General features: G+C 50.6%; 1 protein-coding gene and 1 pseudogene across 7 annotated transcripts in view; one reads left to right on the top strand and one right to left on the bottom strand.

Annotated features, from left to right (window-relative positions):
- The window catches only part of LOC139057558 (uncharacterized), a 302,935-nt gene that overhangs the window by 168,743 nt on the left and 114,426 nt on the right, over positions 1 to 19,766 (top strand). The window lies entirely within an intron of this gene.
- LOC139057089 (uncharacterized) lies at positions 76 to 19,189 on the bottom strand (annotated as a pseudogene).

Below are 19,766 nucleotides of genomic sequence, written 5' to 3'. Positions count from 1 at the left end.
AGTTTAGACACACTTACACCCTTTTTCACTTTTAAGGGTGCAAATTATTTTACAGTGTGCAGTGTAGATAGCTTATCACACGATCACATACGCTGGCAGCACAGTCACAGCTGCGTTAATTGCAGTGTAGATGTCATTAACGCGCTAAAGGTGTCTGGATTTCCGCGTGCAAAATAATATGTACAGCGATGGAAGAGTTGCACCGATTGGACATCCGCTGCCCGCAGCTCAGATTGCGCGGGCCTACACAGCTGGCGTCGTCGTCCAGCCGAGGCACCGCTTCTATCGCCGCTCACCGCGACATGGAAATCACCTACAGTTTGTATTTAACATGAAATAGTAGTTAACAGAACAAAATTTTGTAGAATGTGCTTATGTTTCGTAAAGCAGTGCCTAGCACTAAGCCACTGGCGTTATCGCGAGTGGCTTAGTGCTATCGCGAGTGCTATCTGCGACGGCATTTCGCCTCGCAGATAGCAAGCAAACATTCGCCGTCTCAGGGAGGCGGCTCGTCTGCCATGGAATTTCTACGTTTAGTTTGGTATTCGCACCAAGGACACTGAGAAAACCAATACCGTTAAACCCACGTTAATCGTGTTTTAAAAGATTAGCGCACCATTACGAGCTGAGGCAACATTACAAGCGCCGTCGGCCGTCATTACGACGGTTAGCGAGCTGGGCCTGCCGTCACGTTCGGCCGTATTTCGATGGGGGCGAAATGCAAGAACGTGCATTGGGTGCACGTTAACGAACCTAAAGTAGTAGAAATTAATCCGGCGTTGCCCAATACCGGCGCCGAATATGGGCGGAGCCTACGGGACGGTGCCTACTGCTGTTTGCAAACATGATGTACCTATACTAACATTAAACTTCACGTTAAAGAACCCCAGGTGGTCAAAATTTCCGGAGTCCCCCACTACGACGTGCCTCACAATCAGAAAGTGGTTTTGGCACGTAAAACCCCATATATTATTAACATTAAACTTACATCTAAAATCGCTTATGTTACTGTTTCCGCAATTCACTTGGTCGCTCACTTCAGGTGGCTGTTTTATGGGTGCATCCGTAAATCTATGATTATCCTACATCTTGAGTGTATTTCTCTAAATGCGGATGACATTGTTTCTTGTAGAAATTCTCTTGGATGCCAGACCAGCCAACTTCGTGCTTTTGCTTGCAGCAAATCAAGTACACCATAAAACACATGGGAAGCAGTGGTGCAGTGCACGTTGAAGAGGGCGCCATGAGCAGGAAATATGTATTGGGACATATTTCAGCTTCATCAGGACTGCATGTACTTGTGTCGAATACGTTTCCGCGGTGATCTCGGCACATCTATTTCCACACAGTTGCGCATGAATCTGTACGACCCCGTAAAGATGTAGTGTGGATTCCAGGCCATACTGCGATGCTGGGCAATGAAGGAGTAAACCAACTCGCCCGAGAAATGCTCTTCCGGGCTCCCAGCATCGCAGGGCCTAACCACACTAACCAACTTACGGCGGCCCCCACTCTAAAGCCCAACCTATTATCTAGGCGCGTTTTCCCACGCCTAGCCCTTGAGCTCGCACGCCATCAAGGAACATGCATGCGACAAGCACAAACACACTGCTCACCCCTGCGCGACTTCACCTCTTGCATAACCTTACCCCCGATGACCGATAGCTAACCCGCCGATGTTGCTTAGTGGCTATGGTGTTGGGCTGCTGAGCACGAGGTCGCGGGATCGAATCCCGGCCACGGCGGCCGCATTTCGATGGGGGTGAAATGCGAAAACACACGTGCGCTTCGATTTAGGTGCACGTTAAAGAACCCCAGGTGGTCAAAATTTCCGGAGTCCTCCACTACGGCGTGCCTCATAATCAGAAAGTGGTTTTGGCACGTAAAACCCCAATTATTATTATTATTATTACCGATGGCTATGCATTCATTATGGACGGCATTCTGTGGTCGGGCGCACACGAACGACCGCTCCCCCTCCCCCCCCCCTCCTGCAAACCCGACTTCCACTCCCACCTCATCCGAGGTGACTGACTACAGCCGCCAGTCATCGGGACCAGTGCTACATGGCTGCATACGTCGAGAAAGTACTTCGCCCGTAATCATTTCAGGAGTGCCCTGAAAACAACTTTACACGGCCGCACCACTTACCAAATGGGGAAAAATATTTATCTCTGGTTTCCTCTGAAGAAACCATTAATCAAATGTTTGGTGTCCCACGGCCTTGTATTCTAGAGTTTGCGGGGGTTGGAAGATCTCTGTAAAGCAGTGTCGCTGTCTGGATCAAAATTGCTTTCAGTACACAGCTCTGCGTTGTAGTCAGTTATCTTTTGCATGCTCGTTTGCATCGCAGAAGTAGTCGACCAGTACCACGTTCTGGTGCTGCATGCTGACGACTGAGCAGCAGTCATGTCTGGCATTCTTTAGTTAGATTTGTGGCACTGATTTGGAATGTCCATTGAGAGTTACTTGACATCCGTGCTTTGCAAAACAGCTAGGATTTCTAGGCCATCGACTCTCAAGGACAGAAGTCTGTTGAAAATGACTGCCGTATTTACTCGATTCTAAGCACCCCCTTTTTTTCACGATCGCTATGCCCAAAGTGAGGGGGGGTGCTTAGATTCGAAAAATCTAGAGTGACCCCCCCCCTCCCTCTTTTCGCTGCGACATCACGACCATAGTCCCTGAATGGTGTCTGGAGATATTCTCGGAGTGGATAGGCAGCATCACCAAGCCGATGATACTTGCCTTCACAAACTCCTGGCAGTTTATCTAAAGCAAAACTGCGCTTGAATGTGTCAGCGTCGTGCATCTTGCCTGTGGGACCAAGGAACACATCCACAAAGTTGCGATCAGTAGTGCAAATTGCCTGAACGCCGTATGACTTCTTGTCATGCCTGTTTGTATATGTTGAGGCAATCTTCCCGGCTGGACACCTCGTTTCTATGTATGTCCCGTCAATACATCCCAAGACATTTGGAAAACCTGAAATCTGAAGCCAGTGAAACATTAATGGGTTTTGAATTTACATTCCTAGTTACTTTCTTTAGCATGCTGAAATACCAAGAATAACTATATTTAAATACAAAATATGCGGAAAAATGCTGCTAAATGTGTGGGAAGAACTACAATATGGCCAGTCATACAGGGAGAGAAAATTAACGCTGGGTGAATGCCTTACTTGTGATTACAGTATGCACTGCTAGTGCTCACCAGAGAATAAAAGCAGTGGGTGACTAAAAAGCGAACACGGCGAGACTGTTGCCATAAAACGTGTTAGCCTGAGGATGGATTAGAATTAAAAGCATGCAGGGCAAAGGAGGGATTAAACCTTGCCCTTAAAATACAATTCCTTCATATTATTCCTTCTTTTCATATATTCTCAATTGGACTTCATATGCAGTCCCCAACAGACACGTAGAGCATTTGTCAAAATTTAAGAGCCCAAGCAATGGTTTGTTTGTAAGCCGTGTTCTTAATGGTAGCGCATTTGTGAAAGAGGAGAGAACTAGGGCCTCTTTCACCGAGATTTCGAATGCTGCGGGATGCATAACAAGCAGCAAACAGCGGTCCAGAAACAAACTCCTCTGGATTCTAATATTTAAAAAAAAAAGGTTTAAATAAACAACTGCCCCATAAAAGCATTTATGACAACACCGTCGCCTTACTTCTTCGAACTCGGCGCTGGCTGCTCTTTTTTTTTTTTTTCAGGCGTGTCTGGGAAGCGCATCACATCCGCGCTGATGCTGTCCAAGAAGCCCGCCACATGTTCGATGATGCTATTCACAGTGCTCTCCGCCATTCCAAACATGACGGCGACGGCTCGCTCGGTAGTCTTATTTCCTGCAAACCTAACGAAGTAAACAACTTGTCACGCGTGCAGGTGCGTGACTAAAATTATTTAGAAAGAAACAGGGACAAACAACTCACCAAAGAAACGAAAGAACGTGCTCCTCAGCTGATTTTTGCGCATGTGGGCCTCCATGATGCTTTGGATAAACTGGAGTTCTCGTAATCCGCAATCAGACGGTAGCAGACGCTCCTGCTTACCCGGAAATGCTTTCGGAACTGCAAGTAAACGACACAACACCTCACATGGCGGTGGCATTACACAATGCTTTTGCAGCAGTAAACAACTGCAAATAGACAGGCTCCTTACTGCTGTGTCGTCGAGGCGCCTGACGACCCGTTCAACGAACCTGTCCACTTTCGGCCGCTCTTCACCACATTGTTTTGGGACGACGTCGGTCAGCATGTCGTCTTCGCTGTCAGACGAACTTGAAGAAAGCTCATCGACTGCGGCAACTAGCAGCGCTTTCTTTCTCATTGGCGACATCTCCACTAGCAAGCTCCGTCAACTCCGTTGCAGCCGCAGCCATGCCGCAGCTATCGGAGCAGAGCGCCCGCGATAGTGCAGTCGGCATGCGCGCGCGCGCGTCGTGCGTCCCGCAGTGCTTGCTGGGATTGCACCCCGGCGCACCGCCGATTTTCTCGGTGCGAGACGGGGCAACAAAAAACCGCTCCAACAGGGTGCGCTTCCGGTGATCGAGGATATAAGTGCGCACCAAGGCGCCCCGGTGCGCACCGGTGCGGGTGATCGAGGACGCTATCAGGTTCGCGCGTGCGCACCTGACCCTTCTCTGGATCGCACAGCGCCGGCGGAGCGGCAGTCGCTCACTAGCACTTTCGCAGCAGCCCTAGCTGTCAGAGCTGTGACCCCTAACACGCGGTTCGCAGTGAGTTGCGACCACGGCGGGTTCAAGCACTCCGAGCCGCCATGCGTGCAGGGCACCGCTCCGGCCCGCTCCGTGTGCCGACGCGCAGCTGCGCGCGTACGCGCCCCGCCGGCCACAGCTTTGGGAAAGGCGAGACCGCGCGCGCAGCAAGGGAGACCCTAGGCAAAGCCCTCGAGAAGCCAGAAAGTACATTTATTAAACTGGGAGTCAATACAAACACACGTTTTAACGTCACGTCCGAATATGAATCTAATTACACAAAACATGGCCGAATGGTCGCCGGTGGCCGCTAATGGCGCACCGCGACAGAGAGAGAACAAAGAAATGAGGAACAAAGAACGGCAACGAACGGCAAACGAACAGACGGGGGCACGATCGGCAGACGCTGCCTCAGGACATCGAGACGACGGAAGAGTGCGCGCGCGCCCGCCGAGGCCGGGACCCCGACGAGCCGAAGTAACCATCGGCCGGCGGCGGACAAAGGGGGCCGCCGCCGGCAGAGAGGAACACGTACGCACCTTCAGACGCCCCGATGTGGTCTCCCCCGGGCGCCCGTCTTGCGCGCGCTTACCCGGAGTGCACGCAAGCAGGGCCAGAATCCCGCCAAAATGTTAGCCAATGGCGAAAGCCTGCTGACCCTCGCGTGGGCGGGATGACTGCAGAGCGACAGTGTTTTATGACCCGCTGCCACCCTGTCCAGGCAAGGAGGAGAGGGACACGGAGCCCCCGGCAACACAATGCAATTGCTCCACACAATCACCGCGAGAGCCGGAAACCCCACAAGTTGAAGTGCACTTTCTTCGCATACTGTCAGTTTAGCAGAGCAGTAACCGCTTTTCTAAATATGGTTTTGGAAGATTGGTAGACTGCAGTATGCATTTGCGCAGGGCGTGCTCTTACGTCAGGCAAGTGTACAAGTGAGTGAACATTGGCTTCAGTTCTTACCTCTGTGTGAATTCCAAGCACAGGCTCGTCTCCTTCTGGTACTGGATGTTAAAAGCAAAATGGGCAAAGAACAGCAGCTTGAAGGCCTCGTCTGGCTTCGATGCATGAAGTACTGGATGGGTGTCCACGCAGATTGTGTATGAATGAGCAGTGAGAAAAGTCCATCCTGGAAAAGAGTTGGAAGGAAGAATTATTTTTCGCTTTCTCCTTCTGTTTTTATGTCTTTCAGTTACGCGTACAGTCTCTTTATTCAGAGGGGTGGGTCTATCACCTGTCACGTGGTAGTGACGGTGAAGAAAGAAGCAATACGGTGAAATACAAAACTAGCTTTTATTGGGCGAACCTGTGCCCACAAAAACAGGCTACACTTATAGCACAGCGATAGCGGCGAACACGGTCGGCGATCGTCGGAAAAACTGAGCAGCGGGTCAAGCGCGTCGGCTTTTATAGATCAGTCGTCGAATGTTCCAGATTAACTGATGGGTACAGATGGTCTTCCACAAAGTTCTACACCATTTGTGTCGCGCGATGAAATCTGATAACACAAGGTTCGGCGAAAACAGACACGCGGATAGAAGCGTCGATAACTTTCCAGAAACGTCGGATACATGCAGGCGCGTCCCTCGCTGTGCGATTACAGTTGTTAAGCGGCGAAACGTGGTTGCCCGATAAAGATAAGTACACGTGTCATTACCGCCCTCTTAAAAAGCATTGACCCGATGCTGCAAACAAACGAAAGTAACAAAGAAAAGCACTCGTAGCAAAGAAAACAACAAACTAAAGAAGTTCATCAGCGTCCGTAAGATGGTTTAAGGCGCACCACGTGGACCACTTCAGATCGTGCGCGGCGCCGCTGTGAGTGCGAAATGCCGTCTGGCACGACCTCATAGTTTAGTGCGCCAGTACGTCGGATGACCTTGTAGGGTCGGAAGTAGCGTCGCAGCAGCTTCTCACTGAGTGCTCGCCGGCGTATCGGGGTCCATACCCAAACACGGTCGCCGGGCTGGTACTCGACGAAGCGTCGTCGGAGGTTGTAGTATCGGCTGTCGGTACGCTGCTGGGTCTTGATCCGTAGGCGGGCGAGCTGTCGGGCTTCTTCGGCGCGCTGGAGATAGGTAGCGACGTCAAGATTCTCCTCGTCAGTGACGTGCGGCAGCATGGCGTCGAGCGTCGTCGTCGGGTTCCTGCCGTAAACCAACTTGAATGGCGTGATCTGTGTTGTTTCTTGCACCGCCGTGTTGTAGGCGAAGGTGACATACGGCAGGATCGCGTCCCACGTCTTGTGCTCGACGTCGACGTACATTGCTAGCATGTCGGCGAGGGTCTTGTTCAGGCGCTCCGTGAGACCATTCGTCTGCGGATGGTAGGCAGTTGTCCTCCTGTGGTTCGTCTGGCTGTACTGCAGAACGGCTTGGGTGAGCTCTGCTGTAAAAGCCGTTCCTCTGTCGGTGATGAGGACTTCTGGGGCACCATGTCGCAGCAGGATGTTCTCGACGAAAAATTTCGCCACTTCGGCTGCGCTGCCTTTTGGTAGAGCTGCCTTTTGGTAGAGCAAAGCGGGTGAGATAATCCGTCGCCACGATGATCCACTTATTCCTGGATGTTGACATCGGAAACGGCCCCAACAAATCCATCCCAATCTGCTGGAATGGTCGACGAGGAGATTCGATCGGCTGTAGTAATCCTGCTGGCCTTGTCGGTGGTGTCTTGCGTCGTTGACAGTCTTTGCATGTCTTGACGTAACGGGCGACGTCGGCGGTCAGACGCGGCCAGTAATACTTTTCCTGTATCCTCGACAGCATCCGGGAGAATCCGAGGTGCCCAGCGGTTGGAACGTCGTGTAGGGCGTGCAGTATTTCTGGACGGAGCGCTGACGGCACCACAAGAAGGTAGCTGGCGTGTACTGGTGAGAAGTTCTTCTTCACGAGCAGGTTGTTTCGTAGCGTGAACGAAGACAACACGCGCTTAAATGCCCTAGGGACAACGTCGGTGTTCCCTTTCAAATACTCGACGAGGGCTTTTAGCTCCGGGTCTGCTCGTTGCTGTTTAGTGAAGTCTTCCGCGCTTATTATCCCAAGGAAGGCGTCGTCGTCCACGTCGTCTTGCGGCGGGGGATCGATTGGGGCGCGTGATAAGCAGTCGGCGTCGGAGTGTTTTCTTCCGGACTTGTATATTACCGTTACGTCATATTCTTGTAGTCTGAGGCTCCACCGCGCCAGCCGTCCTGAAGGGTCCTTTATGTTAGCTAGCCAACACAACGCGTGGTGGTCGCTGACGACTTTGAATGGCCTGCCATAGAGGTAAGGGCGGAATTTAGCTGTAGCCCAAATGATGGCGAGGCATTCCTTTTCAGTCGTAGAATAATTGCTTTCCGCTTTTGACTACAACAGTGGACATTAGCACCCCTGCCTGGCATGGCTTCCAGACCTTTTTGATGCCAATGCCTAAGCTCTCAATGACTTCAACAGCGAGTTTCAGCGTTGCAATAGCCTCTTCATATTTGCTTTCATTTGATAAGCTCAGGGCAACAACAGGGTGCCGTGCAGTCGTGATTGTGTATCACTTGAAAATTACTTCACAAAACCAGGTTGTTGTTTCAGCCTCGGGCGGCAGCTTCATGCGCTCTACAAAGTACCTCATAGCTGCAGGTGCTTCCCGGCATAACTGAACAGCTACCCGTACCTTCATCTTTGTGAAGTGGCCGTTGCAAATGTGTACGGTACTCAGGTTAGGTGCCACCTTCAGTTGTTCTGAGTCCATCTTTAGGACTGCTTCTATTTCTATTTCTATTTCTTCTATTTCTATTTGATACACTTGAAAAGCTCTATCCGTGCAATACCCGTGCCACACGGGCACAGAAAATGGCATTCAGTAGATGTCTAAGGTTCCGGAATGACATCCCACGAAACACACACTACATGCCTCCGTGAGACCATTCGTCTGCGGATGGTAGGCAGTTGTCCTCCTGTGGCTCGTCTGGCTGTACTGCAGAACGGCTTGGGTAAGCTCTGCTGTAAAAGCCGTTCCTCTGTCCGTGATGAGGACTTCTGGGGCACCATGTCGCAGCAGGATGTTCTCGACGAAACATTTCGCCACTTCGGCTGCGCTGCCTTTTGGTAGGGCTGCCTTTTGGTAGAGCAAAGCGGGTGAGATAATCCGTCGCCACGATGATCCACTTATTCCGGAAACGGCCCCAACAAATCCATCCCAATCTGCTGGAATGGTCGACGAGGAGATTCGATCGGCTGTAGTAATCCTGCTGGCCTTGTCGGTGGTGTTTTGCGTCGTTGACAGTCTTTGCATGTCTTGACGTAACGGGCGACGTCGGCGGTCAGACGCGGCCAGTAATACTTTTCCTGTATCCTCGACAGCGTCCGGGAGAATCCGAGGTGCCCAGCGGTTGGATCGTCGTGTAGGGCGTGCAGTATTTCTGGACGGAGCGCTGACGGCACCACAAGAAGGTAGCTGGCGTGTACTGGTGAGAAGTTCTTCTTCACGAGCAGGTTGTTTCGTAGCGTGAACGAAGACAACACGCGCTTAAATGCCCTAGGGACAACGTCGGTGTTCCCTTTCAAATACTCGACGAGGCCTTTTAGCTCCGGGTCTGCTCGTTGCTGTTTAGTGAAGTCTTCCGCGCTTATTATCCCAAGGAAGGCGTCGTCGTCCACGTCGTCTTGCGGCGGGGGATCGATTGGGGCGCGTGATAAGCAGTCGGCGTCGGAGTGTTTTCTTCCGGACTTGTATATTACCGTTACGTCATATTCTTGTAGTCTGAGGCTCCACCGCGCCAGCCGTCCTGAAGGGTCCGTTATGTTAGCTAGCCAACACAACGCGTGGTGGTCGCTGACGACTTTGAATGGCCTGCCATAGAGGTAAGGGCGGAATTTAGCTGTAGCCCAAATGATGGCGAGGCATTCCTTTTCAGTCGTAGAATAATTGCTTTCCGCTTTTGACTACAACAGTGGACATTAGCACCCCTGCCTGGCATGGCTTCCAGACCTTTTTGATGCCAATGCCTAAGCTCTCAATGACTTCAACAGCGAGTTTCAGCGTTGCAATAGCCTCTTCATATTTGCTTTCATTTGATAAGCTCAGAGCAACAACAGGGTGCCGTGCAATCGTGATTGTGTACCACTTGAAAATTACTTCACTAAACCAGGTTGTTGTTTCAGCCTCGGGCGGCAGCTTCATGCGCTCTACAAAGTACCTCATAGCTGCAGGTGCTTCCCGGCATAACTGAACAGCTACCCGTACCTTCACCTTTGTGAAGTGGCCGTTGCAAATGTGTACGGTACTCAGGTTAGGTGCCACCTTCAGTTGTTCTGAGTCCATCTTTAGGACTGCTTCTATTTCTATTTCTATTTCTTCTATTTCTATTTGATACACTTGAAAAGCTCTATCCGTGCAATACCCGTGCCACACGGGCACAGAAAATGGCATTCAGTAGATGTCTAAGGTTCCGGAATGACATCCCACGAAACACACACTACATGCCTCCGTGAGACCATTCGTCTGCGGATGGTCGGCAGTTGTCCTCCTGTGGCTCGTCTGGCTGTACTGCAGAACGGCTTGGGTAAGCTCTGCTGTAAAAGCCGTTCCTCTGTCCGTGATGAGGACTTCTGGGGCACCATGTCGCAGCAGGATGTTCTCGACGAAAAATTTCGCCACTTCGGCTGCGCTGCCTTTTGGTAGAGCTGCCTTTTGGTAGAGCAAAGCGGGTGAGATAATCCGTCGCCACGATGATCCACTTATTCCTGGATGTTGACATCGGAAACGGCCCCAACAAATCCATCCCAATCTGCTGGAATGGTCGACGAGAAGATTCGATCGGCCGTAGTAATCCTGCTGGCCTTGTCGGTGGTGTCTTGCGTCGTTGACAGTCTTTGCATGTCTTGACGTAACGGGCGACGTCGGCGGTCAGACGCGGCCAGTAATACTTTTCCTGTATCCTCGACAGCGTCCGGGAGAATCCGAGGTGCCCAGCGGTTGGATCGTCGTGTAGGGCGTGCAGTATTTCTAGACGGAGCGCTGACGGCACCACAAGAAGGTAGCTGGCGTGTACTGGTGAGAAGTTCTTCTTCACGAGCAGGTTGTTTCGTAGCGTGAACGAAGACAACACGCGCTTAAATGCCCTAGGGACAACGTCGGTGTTCCCTTTCAAATACTCGACGAGGCCTTTTAGCTCCGGGTCTGCTCGTTGCTGTTTAGTGAAGTCTTCCGCGCTTATTATCCCAAGGAAGGCGTCGTCGTCCACGTCGTCTTGCGGCGGGGTATCGATTGGGGCGCGTGATAAGCAGTCGGCGTCGGAGTGTTTTCTTCCGGACTTGTATATTACTGTTACGTCATATTCTTGTAGTCTGAGGCTCCACCGCGCCAGCCGTCCTGAAGGGTCCGTTATGTTAGCTAGCCAACACAACGCGTGGTGGTCGCTGACGACTTTGAATGGCCTGCCATAGAGGTAAGGGCGGAATTTAGCTGTAGCCCAAATGATGGCGAGGCATTCCTTTTCAGTCGTAGAATAATTGCTTTCCGCTTTTGACTACAACAGTGGACATTAGCACCCCTGCCTGGCATGGCTTCCAGACCTTTTTGATGCCAATGCCTAAGCTCTCAATGACTTCAACAGCGAGTTTCAGCGTTGCAATAGCCTCTTCATATTTGCTTTCATTTGATAAGCTCAGAGCAACAACAGGGTGCCGTGCAGTCGTGATTGTGTACCACTTGAATATTACTTCACAAAACCAGGTTGTTGTTTCAGCCTCGGGCGGCAGCTTCATGCGCTCTACAAAGTACCTCATAGCTGCAGGTGCTTCCCGGCATAACTGAACAGCTACCCGTACCTTCATCTTTGTGAAGTGGCCGTTGCAAATGTGTACGGTACTCAGGTTAGGTGCCACCTTCAGTTGTTCTGAGTGCATCTTTAGGACTGCTTCTATTTATATTTCTATTTCTTCTATTTCTATTTGATACACTTGAAAAGCTCTATCCGTGCAATACCCGTGCCACACGGGCACAGAAAATGGCATTCAGTGGATGTCTAAGGTTCCGGAATGACATCCCACGAAACACACACTACATGCTTCCGTGAGACCATTCGTCTGCGGATGGTAGACAGTTGTCCTCCTGTGGCTCGTCTGGCTGTACTGCAGAACGGCTTGGGTGAGCTCTGCTGTAAAAGCCGTTCCTCTGTCGGTGATGAGGACTTCTGGGGCACCATGTCGCAGCAGGATGTTCTCGACGAAACATTTCGCCACTTCGGCTGCGCTGCCTTTTGGTAGAGCTGCCTTTTGGTAGAGCAAAGCGGGTGAGATAATCCGTCGCCACGATGATCCACTTATTCCTGGATGTTGACATCGGAAACGTCCCCAACAAATCCATCCAAATCTGCTGGAATGGTCGACGAGGAGATTCGATCGGCTGTAGTAATCCTGCTGGCCTTGTCGGTGGTGTCTTGCGTCGTTGACAGTCTTTGCATGTCTTGACGTAACGGGCGACGTCGGCGGTCAGACGCGGCCAGTAATACTTTTCCTGTATCCTCGACAGCGTCCGGGAGAATCCGAGGTGCCCAGCGGTTGGATCGTCATGTAGGGCGTGCAGTATTTCTGGACGGAGCGCTGACGGCACCACAAGAAGGTAGCTGGCGTGTACTGGTGAGAAGTTCTTCTTCACGAGCAGATTGTTTCGTAGCGTGAACGAAGACAACACGCGCTTAAATGCCCTAGGGACAACGTCGGTGTTCCCTTTCAAATACTCGACGAGGCCTTTTAGCTCCGGGTCTGCTCGTTGCTGTTTAGTGAAGTCTTCCGCGCTTATTATCCCAAGGAAGGCGTCGTCGTCCACGTCGTCTTGCGGCGGGGGATCGATTGGGGCGCGTGATAAGCAGTCGGCGTCGGAGTGTTTTCTTCCGGACTTGTATATTACCGTTACGTCATATTCTTGTAGTCTGAGGCTCCACCGCGCCAGCCGTCCTGAAGGGTCCGTTATGTTAGCTAGCCAACACAACGCGTGGTGGTCGCTGACGACTTTGAATGGCCTGCCATAGAGGTAAGGGCGGAATTTAGCTGTAGCCCAAATGATGGCGAGGCATTCCTTTTCAGTCGTAGAATAATTGCTTTCCGCTTTTGACTACAACAGTGGACATTAGCACCCCTGCCTGGCATGGCTTCCAGACCTTTTTGATGCCAATGCCTAAGCTCTCAATGACTTCAACAGCGAGTTTCAGCGTTGCAATAGCCTCTTCATATTTGCTTTCATTTGATAAGCTCAGAGCAACAACAGGGTGCCGTGCAATCGTGATTGTGTACCACTTGAAAATTACTTCACTAAACCAGGTTGTTGTTTCAGCCTCGGGCGGCAGCTTCATGCGCTCTACAAAGTACCTCATAGCTGCAGGTGCTTCCCGGCATAACTGAACAGCTACCCGTACCTTCATCTTTGTGAAGTGGCCGTTGCAAATGTGTACGGTACTCAGGTTAGGTGCCACCTTCAGTTGTTCTGAGTGCATCTTTAGGACTGCTTCTATTTCTATTTCTATTTCTTCTATTTCTATTTGATACACTTGAAAAGCTCTATCCGTGCAATACCCGTGCCACACGGGCACAGAAAATGGCATTCAGTGGATGTCTAAGGTTCCGGAATGACATCCCACGAAACACACACTACATGCTTCCGTGAGACCATTCGTCTGCGGATGGTAGACAGTTGTCCTCCTGTGGCTCGTCTGGCTGTACTGCAGAACGGCTTGGGTGAGCTCTGCTGTAAAAGCCGTTCCTCTGTCGGTGATGAGGACTTCTGGGGCACCATGTCGCAGCAGGATGTTCTCGACGAAACATTTCGCCACTTCGGCTGCGCTGCCTTTTGGTAGAGCTGCCTTTTGGTAGAGCAAAGCGGGTGAGATAATCCGTCGCCACGATGATCCACTTATTCCTGGATGTTGACATCGGAAACGGCCCCAACAAATCCATCCAAATCTGCTGGAATGGTCGACGAGGAGATTCGATCGGCTGTAGTAATCCTGCTGGCCTTGTCGGTGGTGTCTTGCGTCGTTGACAGTCTTTGCATGTCTTGACGTAACGGGCGACGTCGGCGGTCAGACGCGGCCAGTAATACTTTTCCTGTATCCTCGACAGCGTCCGGGAGAATCCGAGGTGCCCAGCGGTTGGATCGTCGTGTAGGGCGTGCAGTATTTCTGGACGGAGCGCTGACGGCACCACAAGAAGGTAGCTGGCGTGTACTGGTGAGAAGTTCTTCTTCACGAGCAGGTTGTTTCGTAGCGTGAACGAAGACAACACGCGCTTAAATGCCCTAGGGACAACGTCGGTGTTCCCTTTCAAATACTCGACGAGGCCTTTTAGCTCCGGGTCTGCTCGTTGCTGTTTAGTGAAGTCTTCCGCGCTTATTATCCCAAGGAAGGCGTCGTCGTCCACGTCGTCTTGCGGCGGGGGATCGATTGGGGCGCGTGATAAGCAGTCGGCGTCGGAGTGTTTTCTTCCGGACTTGTATATTACTGTTACGTCATATTCTTGTAGTCTGAGGCTCCACCGCGCCAGCCGTCCTGAAGGGTCCGTTATGTTAGCTAGCCAACACAACGCGTGGTGGTCGCTGACGACTTTGAATGGCCTGCCATAGAGGTAAGGGCGGAATTTAGCTGTAGCCCAAATGATGGCGAGGCATTCCTTTTCAGTCGTAGAATAATTGCTTTCCGCTTTTGACTACAGCAGTGGACATTAGCACCCCTGCCTGGCATGGCTTCCAGACCTTTTTGATGCCAATGCCTAAGCTCTCAATGACTTCAACAGCGAGTTTCAGCGTTGCAATAGCCTCTTCATATTTGCTTTCATTTGATAAGCTCAGAGCAACAACAGGGTGCCGTGCAGTCGTGATTGTGTACCACTTGAAAATTACTTCACAAAACCAGGTTGTTGTTTCAGCCTCGGGCGGCAGCTTCATGCGCTCTACAAAGTACCTCATAGCTGCAGGTGCTTCCCGGCATAACTGAACAGCTACCCGTACCTTCATCTTTGTGAAGTGGCCGTTGCAAATGTGTACGGTACTCAGGTTAGGTGCCACCTTCAGTTGTTCTGAGTCCATCTTTAGGACTGCTTCTATTTCTATTTCTATTTCTTCTATTTCTATTTGATACACTTGAAAAGCTCTATTTGTGCAATACACGTGCCACACGGGCACAGAAAATGGCATTCAGTAGATGTCTAAGGTTCCGGAATGACATCCCACGAAACACACACTACATGCCTCCGTGAGACCATTCGTCTGCGGATGGTAGGCAGTTGTCCTCCTGTGGCTCGTCTGGCTGTACTGCAGAACGGCTTGGGTGAGCTCTGCTGTAAAAGCCGTTCCTCTGTCGGTGATGAGGACTTCTGGGGCACCATGTCGCAGCAGGATGTTCTCGACGAAACATTTCGCCACTTCGGCTGCGCTGCCTTTTGGTAGAGCTGCCTTTTGGTAGAGCAAAGCGGGTGAGATAATCCGTCGCCACGATGATCCACTTATTCCTGGATGTTGACATCGGAAACGGCCCCAACAAATCCATCCAAATCTGCTGGAATGGTCGACGAGGAGATTCGATCGGCTGTAGTAATCCTGCTGGCCTTGTCGGTGGTGTCTTGCGTCGTTGACAGTCTTTGCATGTCTTGACGTAACGGGCGACGTCGGCGGTCAGACGCGGCCAGTAATACTTTTCCTGTATCCTCGACAGCGTCCGGGAGAATCCGAGGTGTCCAGCGGTTGGATCGTCGTGTAGGGCGTGCAGTATTTCTGGACGGAGCGCTGACGGCACCACAAGAAGGTAGCTGGCGTGTACTGGTGAGAAGTTCTTCTTCACGAGCAGGTTGTTTCGTAGCGTGAACGAAGACAACACGCGCTTAAATGCCCTAGGGACAACGTCGGTGTTCCCTTTCAAATACTCGACGAGGCCTTTTAGCTCCGGGTCTGCTCGTTGCTGTTTAGTGAAGTCTTCCGCGCTTATTATCCCAAGGAAGGCGTCGTCGTCCACGTCGTCTTGCGGCGGGGGATCGATTGGGGCGCGTGATAAGCAGTCGGCGTCGGAGTGTTTTCTTCCGGACTTGTATATTACTGTTACGTCATATTCTTGTAGTCTGAGGCTCCACCGCGCCAGCCGTCCTGAAGGGTCCGTTATGTTAGCTAGCCAACACAACGCGTGGTGGTCGCTGACGACTTTGAATGGCCTGCCATAGAGGTAAGGGCGGAATTTAGCTGTAGCCCAAATGATGGCGAGGCATTCCTTTTCAGTCGTAGAATAATTGCTTTACGCTTTTGACTACAGCAGTGGACATTAGCACCCCTGCCTGGCATGGCTTCCAGACCTTTTTGATGCCAATGCCTAAGCTCTCAATGACTTCAACAGCGAGTTTCAGCGTTGCAATAGCCTCTTCATATTTGCTTTCATTTGATAAGCTCAGAGCAACAACAGGGTGCCGTGCAGTCGTGATTGTGTACCACTTGAAAATTACTTCACAAAACCAGGTTGTTGTTTCAGCCTCGGGCGGCAGCTTCATGCGCTCTACAAAGTACCTCATAGCTGCAGGTGCTTCCCGGCATAACTGAACAGCTACCCGTACCTGCATCTTTGTGAAGTGGCCGTTGCAAATGTGTACGGTACTCAGGTTAGGTGCCACCTTCAGTTGTTCTGAGTCCATCTTTAGGACTGCTTCTATTTCTATTTCTATTTCTTCTATTTCTATTTGATACACTTGAAAAGCTCTATTTGTGCAATACCCGTGCCACACGGGCACAGAAAATGGCATTCAGTAGATGTCTAAGGTTCCGGAATGACATCCCACGAAACACACACTACATGCCTCCGTGAGACCATTCGTCTGCGGATGGTAGGCAGTTGTCCTCCTGTGGCTCGTCTGGCTGTACTGCAGAACGGCTTGGGTGAGCTCTGCTGTAAAAGCCGTTCCTCTGTCCGTGATGAGGACTTCTGGGGCACCATGTCGCAGCAGGATGTTCTCGACGAAAAATTTCGCCACTTCGGCTGCGCTGCCTTTTGGTAGAGCTGCCTTTTGGTAGAGCAAAGCGGGTGAGATAATCCGTCGCCACGATGATCCACTTATTCCTGGATGTTGACATCGGAAACGGCCCCAACAAATCCATCCCAATCTGCTGGAATGGTCGACGAGGAGATTCGATCGGCTGTAGTAATCCTGCTGGCCTTGTCGGTGGTGTCTTGCGTCGTTGACAGTCTTTGCATGTCTTGACGTAACGGGCGACGTCGGCGGTCAGACGCGGCCAGTAATACTTTTCCTGTATCCTCGACAGCGTCCGGGAGAATCCGAGGTGCCCAGCGGTTGGATCGTCGTGTAGGGCGTGCAGTATTTCTGGACGGAGCGCTGACGGCACCACAAGAAGGTAGCTGGCGTGTACTGGTGAGAAGTTCTTCTTCACGAGCTGGTTGTTTCGTAGCGTGAACGAAGACAACACGCGCTTAAATGCCCTAGGGACAACGTCGGTGTTCCCTTTCAAATACTCGACGAGGCCTTTTAGCTCCGGGTCTGCTCGTTGCTGTTTAGTGAAGTCTTCCGCGCTTATTATCCCAAGGAAGGCGTCGTCGTCCACGTCGTCTTGCGGCGGGGGATCGATTGGGGCGCGTGATAAGCAGTCGGCGTCGGAGTGTTTTCTTCCGGACTTGTATATTACTGTTACGTCATATTCTTGTAGTCTGAGGCTCCACCGCGCCAGCCGTCCTGAAGGGTCCTTTATGTTAGCTAGCCAACACAACGCGTGGTGGTCGCTGACGACTTTGAATGGCCTGCCATAGAGGTAAGGGCGGAATTTAGCTGTAGCCCAAATGATGGCGAGGCATTCCTTTTCAGTCGTAGAATAATTGCTTTCCGCTTTTGACTACAACAGTGGACATTAGCACCCCTGCCTGGCATGGCTTCCAGACCTTTTTGATGCCTATGCCTAAGCTCTCAATGACTTCAACAGCGAGTTTCAGCGTTGCAATAGCCTCTTCATATTTGCTTTCATTTGATAAGCTCAGAGCAACAACAGGGTGCCGTGCAGTCGTGATTGTGTACCACTTGAATATTACTTCACAAAACCAGGTTGTTGTTTCAGCCTCGGGCGGCAGCTTCATGCGCTCTACAAAGTACCTCATAGCTGCAGGTGCTTCCCGGCATAACTGAACAGCTACCCGTACCTTCATCTTTGTGAAGTGGCCGTTGCAAATGTGTACGGTACTCAGGTTAGGTGCCACCTTCGGTTGTTCTGAGTCCATCTTTAGGACTGCTTCTATTTCTATTTCTATTTGATACACTTGAAAAGCTCTATCCGTGCAATACCCGTGCCACACGGGCACAGAAAATGGCATTCAGGGGATGTCTAAGGTTCCGGAATGACATCCCACGAAACACACACTACATGCCTCCTTTACTAGATGCCAGCATCTTGCACTTCACGACGACTTTATAATGATTTAAGCCTCACTCGCATTTATGGCAACACTAACGCATTTAACTTCTCGGCTTTACCACGAGCGATTCGGTTATGGAATTCGCTTCCTAATAGCACTGTCGCTCAAATGAGCAATGATAAATTCAGACAACTACTGGACCTACAGTCTTCATCATAACAAATATATTCATCTGTACATATGTCATGTCATATAATACCTGACTTTCTTGTTATTGTGGTTTCAATTTTGTTTGCTTTATGTACTCGCGCTATGTACGTTATTTCGCGCAAGTGTTACATTGCCTTTTATGTTAGAGTGAATTGCCCTTGTCATTCCTTTCCCGATAACGCTTTGTATTAATTTAGCGTTTTTTTTAACACTGTTTGGAAGCATGTGATCATTACAAACATTTTTAGCTCTCACATTTTGTAGCTCTCATATATATGTTTTCTCTTGTCATTTGTTCAATGACGCCCCCCTTACACAATGCTCCCCTTGGGGCCTGTAAGGTACTTTGAAATAAATAAATAAATACTCAATCGACACATCACTGCTGCGTAAATTGTACTTTGCCACTATTTCTTCACTAAGTTTCATGGGATCTTTTCGCACGAGGTGCCCTCTAATATTTTTTAGTACATGTGAAGGATCCGGCATAAAAAACAATGACATAGAATTGTCACATTGGTGGGAAACAGTGCATCTAGTGACAGAGTAGCGGGAGCTTGACAGGTTTAAGCTCCGCCACATCGCACGGTTGGAGCTCCCCATGTCGCATGTCACGCGCAGCGCACGCAAAGAAATGTCTGCACAAAGGTTGATTAAATCGAAGACAGTCTCTCAGCTTCTCTCCATTGACAAAAGCACCTGTGTAGTGATAAGCAATCACCTGCTTCCAGCAGCTGTTTAGGCCCCCAACCCTAAAGACGTGTACATAGTTTGCTGCTCGGTCGGTTTCAGGGAGCGTCACCTTGCCAAGGAAGCCGTCGCCACTGCGGTCTAGCTCGACACCCTTGCGAATCTCCATTTCATTGAGAAATATGACAGAGTCTTTTTCTATGTTTGACATTGCGGCCACTTTCACTTTCATCATAGTTACTATATCAATCAAAACGCCGGGCTTAAATGACAGGTGCTGCAGTCGTCTGCAAAGTGTTCTTCGTGAGGGAAGAGGATTGCCCCGTTCTAAAAGTAAGTCGTACCCTGCAGAGCCACAAGCAAATTTGAGTTGCAGCGCTTTCTTTATGGTTTCTGCACTCCATGCGCTACCTTCCCGGCTCTTTCTCTTCAAGGAAGCCTTCTGGTCCTCGTTCAAGAAATCCAGATTCACGACTCTCACGTAGTAATGGACTATAAAGCCCTGTTTAGCATATTTTGTGCATGAATATATTGTCAACTGGTAATTGCTATAAACCGGTCATCGATGCTGCTAAAATAAAGTGGCCACACGGCTTCTCAACACTGAGAAAAGGTGCATTCCATAGATAGCAATTTCCGATGTGATCGCTTGTTTATTTGGTCGGGAACGTTAATGATGTCATAAACAAGAAGCGCTACAACTCACTACAAATTAACTGCAGCGCATGTCTTGCTTCCATGCCCACTAATTCTCGCAGCTTCGAGCTGGCGCACGTGAATGCGTAGCC

The sequence above is a fragment of the Dermacentor albipictus genome, chromosome 3, assembly GCF_038994185.2.
Source record: "Dermacentor albipictus isolate Rhodes 1998 colony chromosome 3, USDA_Dalb.pri_finalv2, whole genome shotgun sequence".
Classification (NCBI taxonomy): Eukaryota; Metazoa; Arthropoda; class Arachnida; order Ixodida; family Ixodidae; genus Dermacentor; species Dermacentor albipictus.
Note: the sequence above shows the minus strand (reverse complement) of the source record. Positions and strands in the feature narration are given on the sequence as shown.